The sequence below is a fragment of the Sus scrofa genome, chromosome 10 (assembly GCF_000003025.6).
Source record: "Sus scrofa isolate TJ Tabasco breed Duroc chromosome 10, Sscrofa11.1, whole genome shotgun sequence".
In the NCBI taxonomy this organism is placed as follows: domain Eukaryota; kingdom Metazoa; phylum Chordata; class Mammalia; order Artiodactyla; family Suidae; genus Sus; species Sus scrofa.
Window position 1 is genome coordinate 45,882,025 of NC_010452.4, and position 27,645 is coordinate 45,909,669.

The 27,645-nt window shown below is 36.1% G+C and overlaps 1 long non-coding RNA gene across 1 annotated transcript in view; it reads left to right on the forward strand.

The window, feature by feature from the left end:
• The window catches only part of LOC110255689, a 313,398-nt gene extending 286,543 nt beyond the window's left edge, over positions 1 to 26,855 (forward strand). The window contains exon 3 of the long non-coding RNA XR_002336348.1: positions 26,221 to 26,855. This is a non-coding gene — a long non-coding RNA (uncharacterized LOC110255689). The remainder of the gene's footprint in view (positions 1 to 26,220) is intronic.

Genomic DNA, 27,645 nt, shown 5'->3' on the forward strand with positions numbered 1-27,645 from the left:
TTTTACAAAAAGAATGTATAGTAGTTCTCACTGTGGCTCACTGGTAACAAACCCAACTAATGAACTTATCTATGAGGATGCAGGTTCAATCCATGGCCTTGCTCAGTGGGTTAAGGATCCAGGATTGCCATAAACTGTGGTGTAGGTCACAAACTCAGCTCAGATCCCACATTGCTCTGGCAGTGGCCAGCAGCTGCAATTCCAATTCAACCCCTAGATTTGAAACTTCCGTATGGTACAGATGTAGCCCTAACAAGAAAAAAAAAAAAAAGAATGTGTGTGTATATATATGTATGTACGTATGTGTATATACATTTGTGTGTGTGTCTATATATTTGTGTGGTATGTGTATATATGTATTTGTATATATATATGTGTGTGTATGTATGTGTGTATGTATATATATGACTTTGCTGTATAGCAGAAAAGGGCAGAACATTGTAAATTAAATATACTTTAATAAAAAAATACAAAGAAAAAAAGATTGAGCCTGTGTTGAGTGAGGATTCACATCTGACTCCCTCCCATCCTGTAGCTCATGAAAATTCCTAACAGTCCCTAAAAGATGGTTAAGCATTAGCCCCAATCCCATGTTCTGTTGCCATGTTTCCATCTTTTTGAGAGCCTTCTCTAATAATTTAACAGGAACCTGAAGGAAGCTACTGTTGATTCTTGTTATTAGTGGTAGTTATATTCTTTCTGAAACTCTCTGCAAATACTTAATACTGAAATGTGTCTTCTAAGGAAAGTACAGATTAGGTTCCTGTGAGCCTCTGGTCATGGCATTTTCACCAACCCATCAATACATAACCTTGGTCTATAAGTATTTCTGTTTAAAGACACCTTGGTTAGCATGTATTTTAAACTCATTATCTTTCAGGTCATAATCAATAGCACTATAACTCATGCCTCAGCGAAACTTATCTAACAACACACACACACACACACACACACACACACACACACACGGTTTCTCTGTAAGCAAACCACATCTTCTTGTGCTTAGAAAACAGCAGCAACACTACGTAGACAGCACTTTAGCACTACATTTGGAGGCCATATTCAACAGCAAAGTCTCCAGCAAAAAGCACAAAATGCAAAAAATATAACACTAAATAGACTGAAGGAAGGACACCTTTTGACAGTATGAGGGCTGAAACAAGAAGGAGGTTGAATAAGGCAGGTTCAACAAGAAGGAGGTTGAATCTGCTTTGTTCAACTTCAACTGGCAGGATGCACATCAGACAACTTTGTCACCTCCTTACAGTTGTCTGTGAATGACTGCAAAAGCATTGCATTTGATTTGGGGATCACAAATAAATTTTAGTGAGTGGGTGAATTCACAAATGAACAATCTGAAAATCCTGAGGATCAGCGATATACTGGGAAGAATCCTTAGGGATGTGAGTGTGCTCTTCCAGATGTCTTATCTGAGCACACTAGACTCCGGACAAGGTACCCTATACCCTTGCCCCCAAGCCACTTGCGTGGGGAAAATGAAGTGAACACTCCTAGCATCACACTGATTTACAAAAGGGAAATAATACTATTTCCTTGTTATTAGATGAAGACGAAGGTAAAAGAAAGTGGTAGCACTAACCTCTGTTTCTTCATTTCCTTTTGTGTAGCCAAACTGAAATATTCTACAGATCTTCTTCTCTGGGCTGAGCATGTTTGGAGATGGAGATAAACTCTTTGCCTTTTTGGATAATGACTTGGCTAGTGCTAAGCCCTCTTAGGTGACCTGTTTTAAAGAGAAAGTGATGGAGTGAAGTCTGATCCATCATTTAAACAAATAGTTATACCTTAAGATCTAGCCTCAACCATCTTAAAGAATGTGCCCCCTCACCTGCACACCTGCACCAACTCCTTTGCATCAGAAGTGGGGCATGTTCCTTAATAGTCCTCATTATGGTAGCGATAATGATATCTAATGCCTAATGTGGTCTTACTACATGCCAAGTACTATGCTTGTTTCATTTAATCATTATAATAGCCCTATGAAATAGTATTAATACCTTCATTTTATACAGATAAAGCGGCTGAAGCTTATAGTTCTATTTAGATAACTTCATACAACAGAGCAGTAGAGCCAGGATAAGGACTAGATGGGTACTTCCTGGTAAAGGCTAAGTTTATTACTTCAGAAGCAGGTTGTATTAGCCAGCATAGGCTGGGGTCTGCAATAGTAACACGTAGCCCAAAAACTCCAGCGACTTAAAATCACAGATTTCTTTCTCATATGCCTCTTGGATTAGCTATGGATATGTGCCATGCTGCAACCATTCCAGACTGCTCCAGGATCTGTGGAATATTGCCAGAGTAGAGGAAATAAGAAAATACAGCAATGTCACACTGTTCAGAGAGGTTCTTACTAAAAGTGACATCACTGTTTCTGCTTCTGTGAGATTAGCTAAAATAAGTCATGACCAATCCTAATTCTAAGAGGTCAGGGAAGTGCAATCCTACTAAGTTCAGAAGAAATGTACTATGTGGTAATTAGGGCTTGTTTGTTTGTTGTTGTTTTGTTTTGTTTTGTCTTTTGAGGGCTGCACCTGTGGCATATGGAGGTTCCCAGGCTAAGGGTTGAATTGAAGCTGTTGCTACCGGCCTACGCCATAGCCACAGCAATGCTAGATCTGAGCTGCATATGCGACCTACACCACAGCTCACGACAATGCCGGATCCTTAACCCACTGAGTGAGGCCAGAGATCAAACCCACAACCTCATGGTTCCTAGTCAGATTCATTTTCTGCTACGCCACGACGGGAACTCTGAATTAGGTTATTTTTAATCATCTTGTTTAGCCTGAAGACTTCTCAGATATACAGGAGTTATCATTTTTGGCTCCACACTCTTTTGTTCTTAGAAGCAGCCTTCCATTTATCTTGGAACTGGAACATTGTTATGGTCAGACACTGTTGACCATAATATGATTTTTAAATAGTGACTATATTTCTAAATCCCTATTGAAATGGTTGCACAATATTGCATTACACCACTCTTCCATTAATCACTGAACAATATCCTACTGTTAGACTTTGCCGTTGGTATCAGTCTTTCACTATTTCAACACAGAGCTGTTATAAATAATTTATATCAGGGTACTTTTCTTATTGTCGTCGTTTTTTTTTTTTTTTTTTTATATTGGTTTGACTATTTGCTGTTTAGTTCCTAAGAGGCTTTTCCTGTCATAAATGTTGTAAGTAGTTTCCATGGTTTATTCGTTGCCTTTTAAGTGTTACCATGGTATTTTAGGACAGGAAGTTTTTCAAGAACCGTGTTGGAACAACCACCTGAGTAGAGGAGCACTCCATTTCCATCCTGTGCCTCACGTCAGTAGTCAGAGCACATGAAATCTGATGATGAGCTTTGGGGTCCCAACACCCAGAGCTGTCTTTATCTTCTAACATTTTTGTTCGCTTGTTTTTTTTTTTTTTTAATTGACTCCTTGGACATTCTGATCTGTATCTCTATAAACAGTAAAGCATAATAAATGAAACACACGAGGAACAAAAAATGAGATTTAGTATTATTAAAGGAAAAAGAGAACACCGGATTATAAAGACAGATAGGGAGAGTAGATAGCCCTAAACAATGCCAGATGCACTAAGATACAGATCATATTACATTTCTCCAGGTCATTTCTCTAGGTTTTTTGGTTTTGTTTTTTTTTCTCATTCCTTAGCCTCTAGCATTCAAGTGGACTTGTTTTTCAGCTTCAAAACAACATTTCAAATGTTCACGTTGGCTCACATTAAATGACATTCCAGTAAAAGTCTAATATTCCATTCATTGGTGAAAAAGCAAAGTCATCATCCTCTAGGAATGCAAAAAAGTTTTAAACAGAGACTCCTTTTGCCATCAATATAGCCATCAAACATTGAGACATTGTGGGATTTAAAGAAACCTGGAGTTTTAATTTTTTTTGTTTGATGCATTTTTATGCCAGTTGTATTTTTTACAAGTGTTTGCATTTTTTTGTACAAGAAAAATTAGTATGTGATTAAGGTATATAAATGAACTTAGGAATTAAGTTTTAATTGAAACGTAATACTCAACTATTCTGTGGGATGCTAAGAAATTTCTAAAGATAAATACAAATGGCTTTAAGGTAGGATAGTAGCTTGGAGCAAAATGGGGAAGATATTTCTGTGTTATCCTAAATGATAGTTAAAGGAGTTTCAAGGTTAAATGAAATCTTGATTTGACCATAATTCAAATGATTTCTTTTGAAATGCATTACTTAACATTACCTTGATCATACTTTTTTTTTCAGAAAACAAAATACTAAATTGATCCAGAGGATCTATTCTATACAAGAATTACATCATAGAATATACTTTAAAAATAAATTCAATTTAAAAGAAGGACAAATTTCTCAGGTGACTTAAGGAATAAGATAAAGCCATTTATTTACAAATCACTGACATCAAATTGTACTTAGTAGATATATTATCACCAAAGGAATTTGTTAGAAATTATATTCTGACTTAAAAATACCTTTCATTGGAGAAGTGAAAATGAATTATGTTTTCATCACCCGGGATAGGAAAGAAATATTCCATAGATGTCTTGAATGTTGTTCAACAGAAGACTTTCTGAATCATCCTATGAATAAGAAAGATCTATAAAAAATAGGAATTGGGATAAAATAAGTCACCTCCTGAGAACTATTTCATTACTAGATTCAACTTCTCCTGACCTTATGCTGATTATATGATAAAGTTTTACGAGGAGATATAAAAGGAGAGCGGCTACCTCAGGTGGGAGTTTGGGGGGAAGCCAACAGCAACTTGACTACTAAAACTACTCTATTTAAAATAGCAGCATGAAATTATGGCAAAGATTTCCAAAGGGTAAAAATCATAAATATGTTTAGGACCCTGATTGATGGACCTTTGGCAGTATTTTGAGCTATTTCAAAATGGGTAGTATATTTTTCTCTAGGTGAAAGCTGTAACTTGGAGTTAAAATGACTAGAGTCTTGGGTCTGAACTAAGTTACAGGAGCCTTAGGTTAAGGTATCTGCAGGAACCATTTCTTTTTTGTGTGCCGCTCCAAAGGAAAATGTGCCGTGCTTTTTCTTTTAATAGAGACCCATTTATTCCATAGCTTAACTTGACATATCGTACACAGGCCCCTTGAATCAGAACTCACTGTGTATAATAGCAGTATAACACCATCTCAAAGACATAGACATCCTTGACCTCGTCACTTGAATTATCTAGAAAAACGGCAAACATCAGGACATAAGAAAGGTATTTGAACAGCCAAGACAAATAACATATAGACCAAACTTTGTGAGCTCTCTTCTCATGAAAGAGCTCTGTAGGTCTTTATCTCTGCACCTAACACTAACTTTAGACACACATTTAACATATTTGTATATTTGATTTCCCTGTCTGTAGCAAATTAGAAGCATTAAATTAAAATTTGGATTATTTTTAGTAACTAAGGTTTATAAAGCGTTTCTGGCTAGAGTGTAAACTTGACATTGAAAAGTCATGTCCCTAAGAAAATGGACAACACTACAAAATACACGTAATGTTTTGGTTGCTTAGATATACTGCAAAAAGCACATGCAACAATTTTCTTCAATAAAGGAAGTTAAGCTTCGAAAAAAAAGTTGGAAACATTGAAAGCAACACATTGACTGATAGAGGAATAGATATTGTGTAGCCTGAGCCAAAGAATGAGAAAGAAGAAAATTAGAGCATGGATTCATATAACACTACAAACAACAACAATATCAATAGTAATAGTAATAGCGCTCTGTTGCCATATAGCATGCCGTAAATGGCCCATTTGTCTACCAAGGTATAGGTGAGAGAAAGGCAGAGTCTGTGGTGTGGGAGTATTCCTGTATGAGAAATATAGCATCCTCTGTGGAGAAAGTCTGTCTCCATAAACTCTCACCAGGAAATGTTATTGAAGGTTTGAACTAATCTTTGAACAACAAGGAATTTTAAACTTAGCTTCCCAGGAATCTTGTCATTGGGAAAAGGGATGATATCCTTAGGAGATCTGTGCACCCAGTCACTGGAACTCCCACATTAAAATTAATATATTGGGAGCTCCCACGGTGGCACAACAGAATCAGCAGCATCTCTGTAGTGCTGGGACACAGCTTCGATCCCCTGCCTGGCACAGTGGGTTAAGGACCCAGTGGTGCTGCAGGAACTGCATCTGGGATCTGATCCCTGCCCCCAGGGAACTCCATATGCTGTGGGGCAGCCAAAAAAGAAAATAATAATAAAATAAAACTAATATATTGACTCTCTGACTTATATATGTCTTTTATATGATAAATCCCCTATGACTCAAATCATCTTGGATTTTACTAATGAAACCCAGTTTTTAGACCTGCAAGCCCTAAAAAACAAACCTTAATTTCTAGTAAAAATTGGAAGCCCTGCCACCAGCTGAGGCCTCTGAGTACCAGCCTTTCCTACATTCCCCAACAAAATCATCACTTCTCTTCAAGCAAAGTTTTAGCAGGAAGATTCTGTTTATAAAGTTTTGCAGTATTTCCTTGAGGAAGTACTCATTTTCCTTGGGAAAATCTAAGAGTACCTCCCCATTTGCATGAGGCAAAAACATTCTTTAGTAAGCCACAGGCTGTGATATTTTTACAAATGCCCCAATTAATTCTCTGTTAGACTTTAAACAGTCACATTAAAGAGTTTCTGGTCACACATACAGACATTTTTTATAATTAAGGAGAAAACTTTTTAAAAAGCTGCTAGAAGCAAAAAAATAAGACTTTTGGTTCACAGTAGAAACAATGTTATTTAGAATCTGCAAGTACTTTTGTGATTTTAAGTCAGCTTTGGGGGAGGTAAAATTCTGTGGTAGCATGGCAAGCTCTCTGTCCAAAATACAATGGTGAGCCTGAAATTTTTATCTGTACACAGACATGGTAAGAGGTGGAGGTCTGGTTATCTCCTCGCATCTTAAATACTTGCTGATGTAAAAAAATATTTACTAATGTCTTTCTGAGATTTTTCATCCATTCTAGGCACTGTGCAAAGTTGTATTAAATAGTCAAGGCTTAGAGATCAAGAACAGATTGGTGATGGCCAGAGGCAGAAGGATGGGAGGGACTGGGAGAAATGGGTGAAGAGGGTCAAAAGGTACAAACTTCCAGTTTAAAATAAGTCATGAGAATGTAATGTACAGCATAGTCACTGCAGAATGTTGCTAAGAGGAAATCTTAAAAGTTCTCATCACAAGAAAGAGAAAAAATGGTAACTATAGAAGGTGATAATATTAACTAGGTCATTGCGGTCATCATTTCCCAATGTATATGAATATTTTTCTTTTTTTTTTTAAATTTTTACAGCTGTACCTGCAGCATATGGAAGTTCCCAGGCTAGGTGTCACATCAGAGCTACAGCTGCTAGCTTGTGCCACAGTCACAGCGGCACCAGATCCGTGCTGCCTCTATGACCTACACCGCAACTCACAGCAACTCCAGATCCTTAACGCACTGAGCAAGATCAAGGGTTGAACCCACATCCTCATAGAGACAATGTCATGTTCTTAACCCACTGAGCCACGACAGGAACTCCTGTAAATGAATGTTGAATTGTTACATTCTACACCTGAAACTGATATAATGTTATATGTCAATTAGATCTCAATTTTTTAAAAAAAATTATAATTCTTTAAAAATAAAATTTAAAAATAACTCCTGGTTGTTCCTTATCACCTTAGACAGACTTTACAAGCACAATCATATTTGTAAAGCTCACCTGGAAAGAGGCTAAAAGTAGATCTGCTTGTCTTGTTTATCGCTGAGTGTAATTTTGAGAGTTGCATTTTCAGACAAGGTCAGGGCAATGAAAAGTGGTCTCTTCTTTTCCAGCTTATCAGACAAGACTTCATCGTGACGATAGGAGGAAGGAAAGGGGAGAAACTGTTGAGTCAATTGCTTGCCGTTTCTTCTTTATTATTTGGGTCTTTAAGCCATTATACAACTACAGATGTGATAAATTCATTTGAGTAATTAAAAAAAAAAAAGAGGCTTGCACAGAGCTGCCCAAGAGAAGAGGCTGAGAGGGGGTGCCATTCTATAAATGGAGGTGTACATAATCACATCTCAGTGCAAGAAGGCAGGCTTACCTCCACAACCGCCTGAGAGGGAGGGCCTGTCCTCAAGCATGGGTGTGTGTACATGTGTGACCACATCACTTTGCTGTACAGCAGAAATTATCACAACCTTGTGAATCAATTGTATGTCGGTAACTTTAAAAAATGAAAGAAGAAGAGTTCCTGTCATGGCTTAGTGGAAACAAATGCAACAAGGAAACATGAGGTTGCAGGTTCGATCCCTGGCCTCGCTCCGTGAGTTAAGGATCCAGCTTTGCCATGAGCTGTGGTGTAGGTTGCAAACGCAGCTCTGATCTGGTGTGGCTGTGGCTCTGGTGTAGGCCGGCAGCTGTAGCTCCGACTGGACCCGGAGACTGGGAACCTCCGTATGCCATAGGAGTGGCCCTAAAAATAAAAAGACAAAAAACTAACGAGAAAGAAAATCAAGTCCTGCCCCTTCCAACTAAACCCCCTCCCAGATATGTTTTAAATTCTCTGAAGACATGTTTAGAAGGTGATCTCATGCATGATAATCTTGTAGGCAAAATGCTAAACTGCAGATCTCGAAGCTTAAAGCGAATGGTAACACTGCAGAGAGGATAGCCGAAAGGACAGAAGCCCAGTGTCCATGTCCCTCTGAGTTCTTCTTAGTTCCACTTCTTTGACAAGCCTCTGTTAGCACAGAAAAGTACAAGATGGTCTGTTCTGCTCCTTTCAGGCGGTTCACAAAGCATTCCTTGAATCTGGGTTCTGTCCTTCACAGCTGGACACTTACCTTCCCTGTGCATCACTTTGCTCTTGTTAAATGGGTATAATAATGCATACTTTCCTTCCAAGATTGCGGGCAGTACTCAGAGGTGACGTTATGTAAAGTACTTGGCCAAGTGCCTGCCATCATAGATTCTCAATAAATGGAAGCTGCCACTCAGAGCATTTTATTGAGGCTTTGTCCCCTGCCTGGTTTTGCTCCCTAAACATTATATCCTAACTTAACAAACATGTCAAATTTGCCAACTTTCCTTTCTGATTGTTTATCCACCTATAAAACGAGGCTAGCAGGCCAGAAAGCCTATTTAAACTAGAGATAAAAATTACATGTGTAAACTATTTGGAACCACTAGAGGGAAAGACATTCTGAATTGCCTCCATGGTATTTTAGTAGAAACAAAATGCTGCCTTGGGAGTAAAATTTCTCCTCCTTTATACAACATCAAAAAATATTCTCTAAGACTAAGTGCATTGACACAGTCATCCTTTATTACTGTGAGATTGCTAAAATAACAAAGTCTGTGGTAGAAAAATAACCCATGACACTGTATATTCATGGCTTTATGTATAGATGTATCCCTCTGGAGGAAACTCTTGAAAAAGTGCAGAAATCAAAGAACAAAAGAAATAAATAGCTTAAAACAGAATTTTTTTTTTTTTTGGTATTTTCTCCCTCATTTGCTTCACTTATTCTTATACCAAGACTCAATGATTAGAAACATTTAATCAGAGATACCTATTTTTTTGGCAATTTTATGTCACCATATTGAATATCTGTATAAATATTCTTATATGAGTCATTAGTAAAAACTCATGGTTATAATAATGAAAAGAAACCCAGTAACAAAATTATTTTATAGTCTGGATTCTCATGATGTCAAAATTATTATCTTCTATACTTATGAATCTTAAGAGTATTTGAACCCTTCCAAATATGTCCAGTCATTTGGCTTCATAATAACCATCTTAAACAGATTCAAAACTCTTTCTAAAAATTAGGTTTAAAATATGAAGACATAAAATTGATATATTAAAAGATTTGGTGACTTGAAGATCGGAAGACAAAGTCTGCATTTCCTGTGATTTAAATGAAATTTAGAGACAACTCAAAGGAATTTTCCACCTTATCTACCTTAAATAAGAGGACAAAAGGGTGGATGGTCCAGACTACAAGCAGTGACCTATAAGATTAAAAAGAAGTCTTTTTGTTGCAATTTTATCATCACTTGTAAGTGATAAAGTGCCAAAAGACAGGCTTGTGGCAGTAGCAATACATTTTCTTCCAGGCAGTAAAATCATCAACAAGGTGTCTGTATGTATGTAGCCCTGCTTGAATATGAAAGCAATTTTCCAAAGCCCTGTAGCTTAATTCTATTGTTTTCGTCAAGAAGAAGTATTCTAGATCACAATTTTCAGTGACTGATTGTAATGGACATAGCTTGAAAAATGGATGAGGAAGCTCCCCAAATGATTACCAGACAAGAGTCTAATACCATTGGCAGCAATATTTGCATTTATCTAAAAAGAGATTAAACACTAATGAGACTGCTATACATTTGTCTGCATAGCACCTTTGCATGCTTTTTCTATTAAATTAAAGTAGGGAAGAGGCAAGATTGGAGCAGAACAAAAAAGAATAAAATCTAAATAAAACAGACCTAAGTAAAAGTTTAAGAGGATATTACATAGAAATACAAAAGTTAATATACACCTTAGACTAAAACACTGAATTTTTAAAAAAATATTCCAGTATTAGAAATAAAATAGCTCCAATAAAAAATATAAGTGCCATTTAATTATCTAACCTTCCACAAGTTCCTTTTAGGCTGATTTTTCAAGTCTAAGGCAAATCCAACTTTGGACAATATTAACATATCACCTTTAAGAATTTAGTTTATTTATGACCAAAGACATTTTTAATTATTTAGCTTCTCAACAGCTTTTATGGGTAATTTTACGGTTGACAGTTTCATAGAAATGTTGCTTAGAAAAGGCTAATAACTTTTATGTGCAAAGAAGTAAGTGGATTGTCATGGGTCAGAAATTAATTGCTCTGTCTGCTCTTTGTACCACTTAGTGTGGTGGGGTAAGTTCATGCTTTGGAGCTTTCCTTATCCTTGGAAGGGTGGCATGCTGTTGTTGTTAGTGCCACAGAGGGGCTTACAGAAATGATGATCTCAAATCGGAGCTTGATGATACTCATTTTACGACATGCATAAGTGTATGTACTTAAGAAGTTGGCAGGGGTACTTGAGTGGTTGTTTTAGAGACACACAGGGGATCACAAGCGACAGGGAAGTTTAAATGATGGTGGTGCACAGGGGAAAAGGAATAGCGGGATATTGATGGCCTGACAAGTGTAACTGAAATACTTTGGAAGATAACTAGGAAGTAAATAGTAGTATAGCATAATCAGAATATAAGATGCTTCAATGAATTGAGTTTCTAAAATGATTTTAAGAACTTTCTCATTTCAGTAACTTTGAAAGTGTTTCTAATGTAATTTGGTTTGTTTCATTAATTAGCACAGTAAGGCGCATAGTTGCATATTTCATTTGCTCTATGATGATTGAAGACCTGCAGAAGCTCATTCTACACCTCAGATATCACTTAAAAATTCTATACATGTAAAGAAAAAAAAAGGTGTAGGAGGAGATTGGACTTAATGTGGGTAGACTTAGAACATATCTAAGGTCAAAAATGTCACAAACCCCTAGTTTTACCTTGCTTTTTGGAGACTTGCTTTCTGATTTTTAAAAACAGCATGGTGGAAAGATTCTTGTTCCTAGGGGTTTTCCTATCTTTCAAGGTTTCCCTTATCTTTATTTTAAAAAAAATTTTTTATGGCCACATCTGATGCATATGGAAGTTCCCTGGCCAGGGATCGAACTCTCACCTCCACAAACACCCAAGCCACTATAGTTGGATTCTTAACCCATGGGGCCACAGCAGGAACTCTCTCACTTATCTTTAAAAGCATGATAAGGAGAAACAAGCAACTTGATTTTGTAAAACACTCACTACACCAATCACACATTTGAAAACTCTTGCTTATATAAATAACAGACTGTAACAGTGAAGCTAAAACAATAGTCATATTTTCAAGACATTATCTGGAAAAAAAAATCATGAGATCTCAGAGTTCCTGATGTGGCTCAGTGGGTTAAGAACTGGAGATAGTGTCTGTAAGGATGCAGGTTCAATCCCCAGCCTTGCTCAGTGGGTTAAAGATGTGGCTTTGCCACAAGCTGCAGCTTGGATCCCATGTTGCTGGGGCTGTGGCATAGGCTGGCAGCTGCATTCAACCCCTAGCCCAGGAAATTTCATGTGCCACATGTGTTGCCTTAAAAAGGATAGATAGATAGACAGACAGACAGACATATAGATAATACATACATACATACATATGTAGATCATGAGATCTTATCCCTAAAAATCCTAAGCAATTAGATTGTAGCCTGGCTGGAATGGTTTAGTAACAAGTGGTCCCAGAAAGAAAAAGGTAGAGCAGAGGAACCCTCAAGAACTTTCTTACATTCAACTCTGAGAGTTCACCTTCCATAACACAGAATTTAAATGCCTTTCTTATTTGGGAAAAAAAATGTTTCTAAATTCTCTATTATTCTCCCTATTCTCTTACCAATTCCTAACTCTGACTTTTTAATTACCCATTTTTGGTAAGAGTGTTTTTTTCTACATTAAAATAGAGTGCACTCCTATGTTCACAGAAGCACTATTTACAATAGCCAAGAAATGAAAACAACTTAAATGTCCATCAACAGATGAATGGATCAAGAAGATGTGGTACCTATATACAATGGAATACTACTCAACCATAAAAAAGAATGAAATAATGCTATTTGTAGCAACATGGATGGACCTAGCAATTATCATATTAATCAAATTCAGGCAGAAAGAGAAAGAAATACCATATGATATCACTTCTATGTGGAATCTAAAATATGACACACATGAGTTTATCTACAAAACAGTAACAGACTCACAGATGTAGAGAACAGACTTGTAATTGCCAGGGGGTGGTAAGAGGGTGGGGAAAGGATGGATTGGGAGTTTGGGATTAACAAATGCAAATGATATATATGTGTGTGTGTGTATATATATATACACACACACACACACACATATATATATATATATATATATATATATATATACAAACACACAGCAAAGTGATTCATATATGTTCAGCATATATATATATATATACACATATATATGTATAGCAAAGTGATTCACCAGAAATCAACACAACATTGTAAATCAACTATACTTCAATAAAATAAATTTTTAAAAAATAAAATAAAATATAGTACAAAAAAACTCATCTATCCTCTTCACTTTATTAAAAAAAAGGGACTGAGCCAGACAGAAATCAGATGATTCATTCAGGGTCATACACATAATTCCTTGTATAGCCAGAATGAGACCCCAGTTTTTCTCTGCTTAGTACATGAGTCTTTCGTGTTTAACAAGGAAAGTTGTTTTGAGTTACTCCATGACCAAACTATATATAATAGTGTAGGTAAAAATCTACTAAAGTGTCTCTGCATTATACGACATGTGCTTTTTTACATTATGGCTTTCGTATTCCCCTCTCAATGCACCCCCTTACCTCATGAATGAGGTCAAATAGCCCAGATTCCAATATGCCAAAAATAATGCTAATATCTAACTTGCTAGTATGTATTTTCATTCACTATAATTAAATTATAATTTTAATTTGTTTTGGTTTGGTTTAATATAGTAGTCCTAAGAATTTGAGAAATAGTATACTTAAGATGAGCTAGGTCAATTATAAAATAACAAATTATGCCAACAAATACATGTGATTTTTAAAATTTACCTTTGGGTAGAAAAAATGATTTTTTCAAACATCAGATGTTGGAGTTCCCATTGTGGCTCAGTGGGTTAAGAACATGACCTAGTGTCCAGGAGGATGTGAGTTCAATTCCTAGCCTTGCTCATTGGGTTAAGGATCTGCCATTGCTACAAGCTATGGGATAGGTTGAAGATGTGGTTTGGATCCTGTGGCTGTGGCATAGGTCTTAGCTGCAGCTCCAATGTGACCCCTGGCCTGGGAACTTCCATGTATTGCAGGTGTGGCCATAAAAAGAAAAAAGAAAAAACAAAAAACAAAAAAACAGATATTGAGTGTATATGCATACTTCGCAGGATTCCACAACCTGAAATGAAGTGTTTCATTTAGTGTTATTAAAAAATGGAATTGTGTCATTATGTGTAGCAATGGGAACTATGTCTAGTCATTTATGATGGAGCATGATAAGGTGAGAAAAAGAAATGTGTACATGTATGTGTAATTGGGTCACCATGCTGTATAGTAGGGAAAAAAAAATGGGGATTGTGAGGAGAGGGAGATTTTTTGTATAACATGTCCTAAATATGTATTTAAATGACTGAGCAGCTACTTGATAAATATTCACTGCTAATCTCTATAAAAAGATATTTTCAGATACACAGTATTTCTATTAAAAAGATCAGATTAACCAGTGAAATGGATCCTTTAAATAAAATAACTCCAGGGGAGAAGCATTTATGAAATGCCATCCTAAGGACCTCAGAATATTCACTCCTTCATAAAACCAATGTGAACACCTGCAAAAAATTGTCAAAGTCAACTTTTTCAGGATTCTTAAAATTAACCAAACAAGGAGCTTGATTTCAAGAAAAGCAGCTGAAGCTTGGTAAGAACAGTGAGCTTTGTGGCACTTCAGCTTCATTTTCTCAAATCTCTCTCCCTAGTTCCAAAATCACCTTGAAAACTGGCAGCCTTGAAACTGTGCTAACTGAGAATAAATACAAGCAGCCCAGCAGCCGCTGAAGGAAGCCAAACAGGTTTGGAGCACCCACAGAAGTCCCATTCCCACATAACTGTCATGATTTTACCTGACTAGAAGCTGCATGGAAAGGAGACAGCCATTCACAGACTTGTCTCTATTCAACCTGAATCAGAGATCACTCAGTGGCAAAGTCCTATATCCAAGTGTTAGTCCAAAAAAAAGGGGAAATGTTTAATATTGGATGTAACTACCTGAAGTAATAGTACTGGTGGAGGCAACAACAGGCTGAACAAAATCCTTAAAGGAAAGATCTGGGTAATAAGATATCCCTAAGGGCCAATCTCAACATTTTCCTTAGGACCTAGAGGGCTACAAACAAATGCGGAAGCCTTATCTCTAAGCTCTTGCTCACCTTAAGGCTTTGCATAAACATCAGATGTGGCTAAGGCAGAATTGTAAACTGCCTGACAGTTCAAGCCATGAATGAAAAAAGCACAGAACTCCGCAGCAAAGGAGGGTTGACTTACCAGTTCAAAAATTTAAGGAAATCTCCATCTCATTATTACCAGCACACTAAGGTAACTAAGATGACTACAGTGGCTGCACAATTTACATAATTAGTGCAGAAAAGTCACTAAACAATAGTAACAGTCACAAACTGTAGGGAAGGAGGTGAATCTGATTTTTAGGTATCCACATTATGTCCAAGAACACACCAAAATTTGTGAGACACGCAAAGAAGCAGGAAAGTATAAAAGCACACAGGAGGGGGAAAAAATCAGTCAGTAGAAAATATCTATGAGGAAATTTAGTTATTATGCTTATTAGAAAAGGACATTAAATTAGCTATAATAAATATTATAATATCTAAATATGTATGAGGACAGTGTCTCACCAAACAGGGACTATCAATAAAGAGACAGAATTTATTAAAAATGAAAAACAACCAAACAAAAATTTTGAAATTGAAAAGTGTAATCACTGAAGTGAAAGTCAAAGAAGTTCACCAGACAATTTGAACTGAAAGAAGAAAATACCAGCAAAACTGATGATTAAGTCCATTCAAAGTATCTAGCCTAAGCCACAGAAAGAAAAAAAGAAGAGGAAAAAAACACAGAGACCTGTGGGATACTATATAGTGTACAAATATATCCATAGAGTTCTGAAAGGAGAGGAGAGAGAGAGCATAAAAATTAGCTGAAGAAGTCATGGCTGATAACATCCCAGAGTTGATAAAAACATTCATCTATGCATGAAGGAAGCTCAACAAACTTAAACTCAGAGATCCACACCCAAACACATCGTAGTCAAACTGTTAAGGGTCTAAGATAGAGACACAGTCTTGAAAGCATCACGAAAGAAAAGAGAAAAAAAAAAAGATTCATAACAATGAGATGAACTGCTCAATATCCATCAGAGACCATGGAGAACAGAAGGCAATAGGATGACATATTCAAAGTACTAAAAGAAAACCGACCACTAAGAATTCTACATCCAGAAAAACAAAAATATTGACATTCCCAGATAAACGAAAATTTGTCATTGTCATACCTGCCCTACAATAAATATTAAGAGGAATCCTTCAGAGTGAAATTAAAAGATACTAAAGAGTCACTCAAATTCATACAAAGAAATAAAAATCCCTAATAAAATGACTAAATATAGCTAAATATTAAACAGTATAGATGTGCTTTGTTTCTAACTCCTTTTTTCTCCTTATTTAAGAAACAGTTGTATAAAACTGCATCTGTAAAACTGTATTGAAGAGCTCATAATGTATAGAGATGCAAATTGTGGAACAATAATAGCACAAAAGATGTGGGGAAGAGAGAACTATGTTAGAGCCATAGTTGGATTGGCATTAATATGAATTAGACTGTTTTAAATTTAAGTGTTAATTTTAATCCCCAGGAAGATCACTAAGAAAATAACTCAAATATATACTGAAAGAAATAATAAGAGAATTAAAATGGTAGTATAGAAAATATTTAATGCACAAGAAAGCAGTAATTGGGAAAAGAGGAAAAAGACAAAATGTAATAGAAAAAAGTGGAATGACAGATGTAATTTCAACATTATCAATACTAACATTAAATGTAAATAGGTTAAGCGCTCAATTTATTTGTTAAGCACTTAATTTATTTATTTATTTATTGTCTTTTGCCCTTTTCTAGGGCCGACCCCTCCCAGGCTAGGGGTCAAATCAGAGCTGTAGCCACTGGCCTATCCCAGAGCCACAGCAAAGTGGGATCCGAGCTGCATCTGCAACCTACACCACAGCTCATGGCAACACCGGATCCCTAACCCACTGAGCAAGGCCAGGGACTGAACCCACAACCTCATAGTTCCTAGTCGGATTCGTTAACCACTGCACCACGACGGGAACTCCTAAGCACTCTATTTAAAAGAACGAATTCAGATACAAATAAAAGAATGAAAGCAACTATATCATGCAAACAAATAACAAAAGAAGAACTACTTTAACCATATCAATATCATAAAAATAGACTTTAAGAGAAATTATTGCTGGAGACAATGGAGGCCAGTTTATTATGACTTTAAAAAAAAAGGTTTATTAGGAAGACATAGCAAATGTAAACATATATGAACCTAACAATAGAGCCTTAAAATACGTAAACCAAAATTGATGTAATCAAAGAAGAAAATAGACACTTCAACAGTAGTGGAATACTTCAATGCTCCACGTTCATTAATTGATAAAACAACTAGACAGAAAGTCAACAAATAGAAACTTGAACAGTACCATATACCAACTAGATCTAACAGACATCTCCACTCCACAAGAAATATTTTTTTCAAGTGCTTGTTGAAATTTTTCTAGAATTCATGACACATTTGGTCCGAAGAGAATCTCAACAAATTAGAAGCATTGAAATCATATAACAAAAATGAAGTAAAATTGTTATATAATAATGAAGTAAAATTAGAAATAAAAAACATTGAGTGATTCACAAATATGTGACAGTTAAACAATATACTCCTCAGTAACCAGTGTATCAAAAAAAGAAATCACAATGGAAAATACTTTCAAATTAATTAAAAATTAAGACACAAAATACCAAAATTTATGAATGTAGCTAAAGCAACACTTAGAAACTGATTGATGAAAATGTCTGTTATGAAAAATTTACATCTAAAATAATAATCTAAGCTTCTACCTTTAAAAACTAGAAAAATAAGAGCAAACTAAATCCAACAGGTAGAATAAGTGAAATAGAAAAAAGAAAAACAATGGAGAAAATTAAGGAAACCAAAATTTTGTTCTTTCAGCTGGCCTTACCAAAATGCAAAAGATTACAAACTAAAAAACAATTTTATGTCAATAAATTAGATAATCTAAATGAAGTGGAAAAATTAGTAGAAAGACACTATTGAAATTGATTCAAGAGGAAATAGATTTGTATGGAAGTAAAAAGATTGAATTACTAATTTAAAAATTCCCACAAAGAAAACACTTGCCCAGGTTGCTTACTGATGAATCCTACAAATGGCATAAAAATTAATAATAATTTTCATAAACTCTTCCAAGAAATACAAGAATATACAACAGCTCCCAACTAACTCTATAATGCCAGTATTAATTATAGCAAAAACAGTACAAGAAAACCAGAAACTAATTTCTCTTATGAATGCAACTGAAAAACTCCTCAATAGAATACAGCATCACATAACAAAATTATGCACCATGACCAACTGAGGTTTATTCTAGAAATGTATGGTTGATTTAAGGCCCAAAATTCAATTAATGAACTACACCATATTAATAAAGTACAAAAAAATGATCATTTCAAGAAGCAGAAATAGAAAAATGCAATCATTTCACAAAAACCAGGATGTCTTTTCTCACCACCTCTATTCAGCCTTGCGATGCAGTTCTATCTGAGGAAATTAGGAAAGAAATAGAAATAAAAGTTATCCAGATTAGAAATGAAGAAGTAAAAGTATCTCTATTAGTATATGAAATGATCTTACATATAGAAAATTCCTAAGGAATTCACAAAGCTATTAGAACTAAAAAATGAGTTTAGCAAATTTGCATAAAACAAGATCAGTTTTGTATACCAGCAATAAAAAATCTGAAAGTAAATTAAGGAAACAATTCTATTTACTGTAACATGCAAAAGAATGAAATACTTATGAATAAATTGAACAGAAGTGCAAGATTTCTATACTGAACACTATAAAGCATTGAAAAATTAAAGATTTAAGTAAGAAGAAAGAAATCCTGTTCATGGATAAGAAGACAATGTTATTAAGATGGCAGTACTCCCCAAACTGATCTACAGATCCAGTGCATTTTCCATCAAAGTCCTAGATGTCTCTTTTAAAGAAATTGACAAAGTGACTCTAAAATTCATTTGACAATTCAAGAGATCTAGGGATCTAGGGGTCAAAATGTTCTTGAAAAAGAACGAAGTTGAAGAAATTATATTTTCTGATTTCAAAACTTACTATAAAGATATCATAATCAAGTATATGTGTACTAGCTTGAGAGTACACATATATCCCAATGGAAAAAAATGGAATTTGGATGAAATTCTTACATTTATGGTCAATTGATTTTTTTTTTTTTTTTGTCTTTTTGCTATTTCTTGGGCCACTCCCGCGGCATATGGAGATTCCCAGGCTAGGGGTCTAATCGGAGCTGTAGCCACCGGCCTACACCAAAGCCACAGCAACACGGGATCTGAGCCGCATCGGCAACCTACACCACAGCTCACAGCAACGCCGGATCGTTAACCCACTGAGCAAGGGCAGGGACCGAACTCGCAACCTTATGGTTCCCAGTCAGATTGGTTAACCACTGCGCCACGACGGGAACTCCTCAATTGATTTTTTAAAAAATTAATGGGAAAGGAATAGCCTTAAACAAATGGTTTGGGGACAAGTCAGTATTTACATACAAAAGAATGATACTGGATCTTACTTTACATCACACCCAAAAATTAACTCAAAGTTGATATACCTGAATGGAAATCTTCATGTGCTTGGGTTGGGCAATACTTGATTAGGTATGACGCTAAAAGCATAAGGGACAAAAGAAAATACACAAATTAGACTGCATCAAAATTCAAAACTTTTGTGCTTTAAAGCACACTATCAAGAATCTAAAAAGACAACCCACAGAATTAGAGAAAGTATTTACAGATTCTATAACTGATGAGGAACTTTTTTCTTATTTTGTACTTAGGCATTTTTCTTTTGATCACCCATCCCCTCACCTGCCCCCTCTGACAACAACCAATCTGTTCTCTGTTATCTAGGAGCTCAGTTTTGGTTTTGTTTGTTGTTGTTGTTTAAAGATTCCACTTATAAATTAGATGAAATAGTATTTATATTTCTCTTTCTGAAATAACACCCTCACTTAGCATAATGCCCTCAAGGTCCATCCATTTTGTTGCAAATGCAAGATTTCTTTCTTTTTTATAACTGAATATTCCATTGTGTGTGTATATGAGATATAGATGATAGATAAATAAATATCACAATTTTTAAATCCATTTATCCATCATTGGACAACCAAGTTGTTTTCATTTCTTAGATACTATAAATAATGCTGCAGGATTTCCCATTGTGGGTCAGTGGAAACCCATCTGACTAGTATCAGTGAGGATGCAGATTCTATCCCTGGCCTTGCTCAGTTGGTTAAGGATCTGGCATTGCTGTGAGCTGTAGTGTAGGTCACAGACATGGCTTAGATCACCTGTTGCTGTGGCTATGACGTAGGCTGGCAGCTGTAGCTCCAGTTAGACCCCTAGCCTGAGGACCTCCATACGTGGCCCTTAAAATAAAGACAAAAATAAAATAAAAATAATATGCAGTAAACATGCAGGTGCATATATCCTTTGAGTTAGTATTTTTGTTTTCTTCAGATAATTACCCATAAGTGGAATTGTTGGATCATATGGTAGTTTTATTTTTAATTTTTGGGGGAACCTCCATACCATTTTCCATAGTGGCTAAACCACTTTACATTCCTACCAAATATTCATGAATGTTTCCTCCACATCCTTGCCATCACTTGTCATTTCTTGTCTTTTTGATAATAACCACTCTAACTGGTATGAGGTAATATATCATGGTTATTTTTATTTGTATTTCTCTGATGATTAGTGAAGCTGAGCACATTTTCATGTTTCTATTGGCCATGTGTATGTCTTCTTTGGAAAAATATATTTACTTCCAATTTTATGACTAGATTGTGCCACTTTTTTACTAAGTTATATAAGTTCTTTATATATTTTGGATGTTTACCCCTTCTCAAATATATAATTTGCAAATATCTTCTCCCATTTTTTAAGTTGCCTTTTCATCCTGTTGATGGCTTTCTTTGTTGTAGAGAAGCTTTTGAATTCATGTGCTCCTACTTGTTTATTTTAGATTTTGTTGCCTTTGCTTTTGGTGTAAAATCCAAAAAAATCATCACCAAGACCAATATGAAAGAGCTTATTACCTTAATTTTCTTCTAGAAGTTTTATGGTTTAGGTCTACGTTCAAGTTTTTAATCCATTTTGAGTTAAATTTTAAGTATAGTGTGAGATAGTAGTCTAGTTTCATTATTTTGCATATGGCTATGCAGTTTTCCCGATACCATTTATGTAGGACACTGTCCTTTCCCCATTGTATATTCTTGGCTCCTTTTCCATAAACTAATTGACTGTATATATGCATGGATTTATTTCTGGGCTGTTTTGCTTCATTGATCTGCGTGTCTGCTTTCATGCCAATACCGCATTGTTTTGATTACTATTAGATTTAAAATATAGTTTGAAATCAGAAAAATGATACCTCTAGCTTTGTTCTTTCTCAAGATGGCTTTGGCTGTTCAGTCTTTTGTGGTTCCATACAAATTCTAGGGTTGTTTGTTTTAGTTCTGGGAAAAATGACATTGGAATTTTGATAGGGATTGTGCTGAACCTGCAGGTTGCATGAGGAGTATGGATATTTTAACAATATTTTTTCTTCCAATCCATGAGCACACAATATCGTTGCATTTATTTGTGTCTTCTTCCATTTCTTTGATCAGTGTCTTATAGTTTTCAGAGTAAAATTCCTTTACATTCTTGGCTAAATTTATTCCTTTTGATGCAGATGATAAGGGGTGGATATCCAGAATATGTAAAGCACTGTTAAAAGTCAATATTTAAAAAGAAAGATAACCCACTTCAAAAATAGACAAAGGATTTGAATAGACTCTTCTCCAAATAAGACATACAAATGGAAAATAAGCACACAGAAAAGATGTTAAATATCATTATAGGGAGTTCCCTGGTGGCTTAGTGGTTAAGAACTCAGTGTTTTCACTGATGTGGCATAGGTTCGTTCCCTGGTCTGGGAATTTCTGCATGCTGTGAGCGCAGCCAAAGGTAAATAAATAAATAAATGTGATTCCCTTTAAAAATAAATAAATGGCCATCATTAATAAATCCACAAATAACAAGTGCTGGAGGGGCTGTGGAGAAAAGGGAACCCTCCTGCACTGTTGGTGGGAATGTAAACTGGTACAGCCACTATGGAGAACAGTTTGGAGATACCTTAGAAATCTATACATAGAACTTCCACATGACCCCGCAATCCCACTCTTGGGCATCTATCCGGACAAAACTCTACTTAAAAGAGACACATGCACCTGCATGTTCATTGCAGCACCTATTCACAATAGCCAGGACATGGAAACAACCCAAATGTCCATCGACAGATGATTGGATTCGGAAGATGTGGTATATATACACAATGGAATACTACTCAACCATAAAAAAGAATGACATAATGCCATTTGCAGCAACATGGATGGAACTAGAGAATCTCATTCTGAGTGAAATGAGTCAGAAAGACAAAGACAAATACCATATGATATCACTTATAACTGGAATCTAATATCCAGCACAAATGAACATCTCCTCAGAAAAGAAAATCATGGACTTGGAGAAGAGACTTGTGGCTGCCTGATGGGAGGGGGAGGGAGTGGGAGGGGTCGGGAGCTTGGGCTTATCAGACACAACTTAGAATAGATGTACAAGGAGATCCTGCTGAATAGCATTGAGAACTTTGTCTAGATACTCATGTTGCAACAGAACAAAGGGTGGGGGGAAAAATGTAATTGTAATGTATACATGTAAGGATAACCTGACCCCCTTGCTGTACAGTGGGAAAATAAAAAATTAAATAAATAAATAAATAATAAAAATCAATATGGACTTGCCATTGTGGCACAGCAGAAACAAACCCCACTAGTATCCATGAGGATGCAGTTTCGATCCCTGGCCTCACTCAGTGGGTAAAGGATCAGGCATTACCGTGAGCTGCAGCATAGGTTGCAGACTTGGTTTGAATCCTGCGTTGCTATGGCTGTGCCATAGGCCTGCAGCTATAGCTCCATTTTGACCCATGACTCCAGTTTGGGCCACAGGTGCAGCCCTAAAAATAAATAAATAATCATTATAATTTGTGGATTCAAATCAAAATCACCGTAAGATAACCCCTGCCCCCACCCCAAAACTAGTATGCTAATATCCAAAAAGAGATACAGTAAATGTTGGCCAGGATGTATATAAATCAGAATCCTTATACATTGTTGGTTCAATTGTAAACTGTACAGACACTTTGGAAAATGATTTGGCAGTTTCTTAAAATGTTAAATAATGAGTTACCATTTGACCTAGGATTTCACCCAAGGGAAGTAAAAATATATACATCCACTCAAAAACTTGTACATTAATGTTTATAGCAGCATTATTATTAGCAGCTGAAATGTGGAATAAGTTAAATGTCCATCGACTGATGAATGGATCAACATATGTGGCATAGTATTTCTCAGTAAAAGGGAATGAAGCACTAGATACAAGCTACTACATGGATAAATATTGAAAACAATACCGTAACTGATAGAAGCCAGTCACAAAAGACTATCTATATGTGATTCCATTTATATGAAGTGTATAGAAAAGGTGAGTCAATAGAGATATCAATAGATTCATGGTGACCAAGGGTAAAGAGAAGGGAGGATGGAAGTCACTGCTAGTGGCTACAGAGTTCCTTTCAGGGGTGATATAAACTTTCTAAAATTAGATATTGGTGATAGTTGAACAACTCTGTGAGTATGCTAAAAAACACTGAACTGTGGACTTTAAAATGGTTATTTTTATGGTATATGGGTTCCATTTCAGCAAAGCTGAAATTGAAGAAAAAGGATTTTTTTAAAAAGAGAGTTCCCTTGTGGCACAGTGGGTTAAGGACCTGATGTTTTCACTGCAGTGGCTCAGATCACTGCTACGGCATGGGTTTGAAATTCCTGGCCCAGGAATTTCCACATGTGTGGCCAAAAATACAAAAAACAAAAACAAACAAACAGAACACCCCAGACCCAATGCCTACATGTTAAAAAATCAAAAAAATAAATCATGGGAAATCTGAAATGTTAATGAAAGGCATAATCACCTAAAAAGTGACATAGTAAAAATATAACATATCCTATCACAACACAGCATCGCATAATCTCACGTTAACATAATATAATGTGACATAGGTGGAATATAGTAATATGATATATATGAGACTAGAGGATGATATGAAATGACATGACATGACCCTGGAGTAGGTATTAAAAATGCAGCTCTGAAAGGATCATGCCAGCTTACGGAAACTGACTGTATAACCAGTGTTCTGGGAGTCAGAGATGTGAGAACAGTAGTTTAGTCTGTCTTGGCCCCGCTGTTTATACTCCTGAGTATTATTATGTCATGAGCATATCTATAACCATGAATAAGTTTTCTGGAGCTCCCACTGTGGCTCAACAATAACAAACCCAACTAGTATCCAAGAGGATGTGGGTTCGAGCCCTGGCCTCACTCAGTGGGTTAAGGATCCAATGTTGCGATGAGCTGTGGTGTAGGTTGCAGACACAGCTCAGATCCCCTGTTGCTGTGACTGTGGTGTAGGCCAGCACCTGCAGCTCTGATTGAACCCCTAGCCTGGGAACTTCCATATGGTGCAGATGCGGCCCTAAAAAGCATAATAATAATAACTGTTATTAGTATTGTTATTATTCTGTGAAATCCAGGTCATAAGAAGACAAACACAATAAGCCAGAAGCATAGGCCTTGGATGACCCTCGAGTGTGGGTACAACTAGTCTAACAGATGACCCATAATAAAAAAGACACACAGGTTCCTCTGAGGTGCAGTGGGTTAAGGACTGATGCTGCTGCAGCTGTGGCACAGGTTCAATCCCTGGTCCAGTAACTTGCATATGCAGCAGGTGCAGCCATACATGCATACACACATACATAAAATGGACACACATGCCTTCAAACTCAAGGAGACAGTAATTTTTTAAATGGCTTATAACAGTAAAATTAAAGTCTACTTGAAATACCTTTTTATATTTAATTTCTTTATAATAACTTAGAACACCTAATATTTATGCATATATTCTATATATACATAATTGAATGCACATGCAAAAGCATAACCACTCACATGATTATTTCAAGTACATGTTTTTGATTTTCTTTTCTGTTTGGTTCCTCCTTCCTTTGTGCTTTCCCCTTCATTGATGTCAAATACCCTCCCCCAAATAATCCATGTTTAAAATCTAATACTATTCATATTTTTTCTGTATGCCTATCATCCTATGTAGTTATGCATAGTCACACAAGGCGGATTATCTTGATTTTTAAAAATCAAGTCATGGAGATCTGGTTCAGCACATCTTCATTTTCACTACAATGCCTTGTCAAAATTCTTCTGAGCCATCTGATACAGCTTTAATTCATTCTTTTAAAGCTGCATAATAGTCCTAACTGTCCATGCCATTTCCTCACTCAGGGACATTCATTTTGCATCCCTTTTTTGGCTCCTATGAAAAATGCTGCAATAAACAACTTCAATTCTTAGAAATATATGTCCTATGTGTGTTTTAGTTCCTAAGGCACAAATTCCCAGGAGTAGGATGAAATATATAATTATAGAGAAAGATACATAATTTATATATCTATATAAACACAAATGGATGTTGTGTATTATGTATACTTTTCCCTTATCCTCACCTATAATAAGGACTCTAGTTTTTTTCATTTTTGCTATGCAGATATTTTCTATTCAATTAGTGAGAGTTCTGCCCATTACAAAATTTTTAAAAAGAGCTACCTGACTGTTTAATCAAAAAGGGAATAGAGGGATTCCCATTTTGGCTCAGTGGATTAAGAACCCAACATAGTGTCCATGAGGATATGGGTTCGATCCCTGGACTTACTCGGTGGGCCAAGGATCTGGCATTGCCTCAAGCTGCAGCATAGGTAGCAAATGTGACTTGGATCTGGTGCTACTGTGGCTGTGATGTAGGCCAGCAGCTGCAGCTCCAATTCAGCCCCTAGCCTGGGAACTTCCATATGCAACAGGTGCAGCCCTATAGATAAATAAATAAACAAACTCACAAAGTCATACAATATTAAGACTTGGTTTTTCCCTCCTCCCACTTGACCTCATTCTCATATTGGCTCTCCCCTTCTAGTTACAGGATGGTGGCCAGCAAGTTCTGGAGCTACCCACATTCTTCTAGCTTGACATCCCACAGGAAAGAGAGCCTTGTTTTAGCATCGCCAGCAATAGCTCCAAGGTTTGTTCCTTCCGAATCAACTATGTAGACCTTCGAACATAACTCTGTATAGCTGTGAAAACCTGATTACTTGATTGGCTTAGATCTTAGTCAAATGCTCTATACAGAGAGAGAGGTAAGAGCTTTAACCAGACTATCTGCAGTAGAGGTGGGAGAATCCGGGAGGAAGCAGCCCCTCCATAAATAGCAGAGTTGTTGCCAAAAGAGGAAAGAGTAGTCACAGAGGTACCCACTATGTCTTTCTTAATACGGGAAGTACGATTGAATCTTATTCATATGGCAATTCTTTCAAAAGGTTGTGTTCATTTTCAGTCAGTGATGGTTCACCTCTTTAAACAGCTGTAAATGTCAAAATTATAATTTTAACCTTTTGTTGAAAATTTTATGGTACTTTATTATATCTTAAATGATAATCATATCATCTATGTTCTTATTACTTCAGAGTAATCGTTAGGAGTCTCTGTTGTTGCAGTAAGTTACATTCCAATATAATTAGGGTCTTTGAGAAATACAGGGCTGTTGGCTTTTTAAAAATTTTTTATTATAGTGGGCTTACAATGTTCTGTCAATTTCTGCTGTACAGCAAAGTGACCCAGTCATACATAGAGATACATTCCCTTTCTTATATTATCTTCCATTATTTTCTGCCTAAGAGACTGGATATAGTTCCCTGTGCTGTGCAGTAGGACCTCATTGCTTATCCATTCTAAATGAAATAGTTTGCATCTACTAACCCCAAACTCCCCATCCATCCCACTCCCTTCCCTTTCCCCTTGGAAATCACAAGTCTGTTCTCCTTGTCTGTGAGTCTGTTTCTGTTTTGTAGATAGGTTCATTTGTGCCATATTTTAGATTTTACCTATAAGTGATATCAGATGGTGTTTGTCTTTCTCTTTCTGATTTACTTCACTTAGTATAAAAATTTCTAGTTGTATTTGGGTTGCTGCAAATGGCTATTAGCTTTTTTTTAATAAAATGATTTTTATTTTTTTTTCCATTATAGCTGGTTTACCGTGTTCTGTCAATTTTCTACTGTATAGCATGGTGACCCAGTCCCACATACATGTATACATTCATTTTTCTCACATTACCAATTTCCATCACAAGTGACTAGACATACTTCCACACTCAGTTCAAAAGGGAGATAGTGAAAATCCCGAAGGAATTAAGAGAGGATATGAACAGTAATGCAGATTCCTTTAGAAAGGAGCTAGAAAACATAAGGAGGAGCCAAGAAAAAAATAGAAAATTAATTTGCAGAGATGCAAACTGAACTAAAGTGGGCTGTTATCTTTCGATGATCATTTCTTTTTTTAATTCTTATTT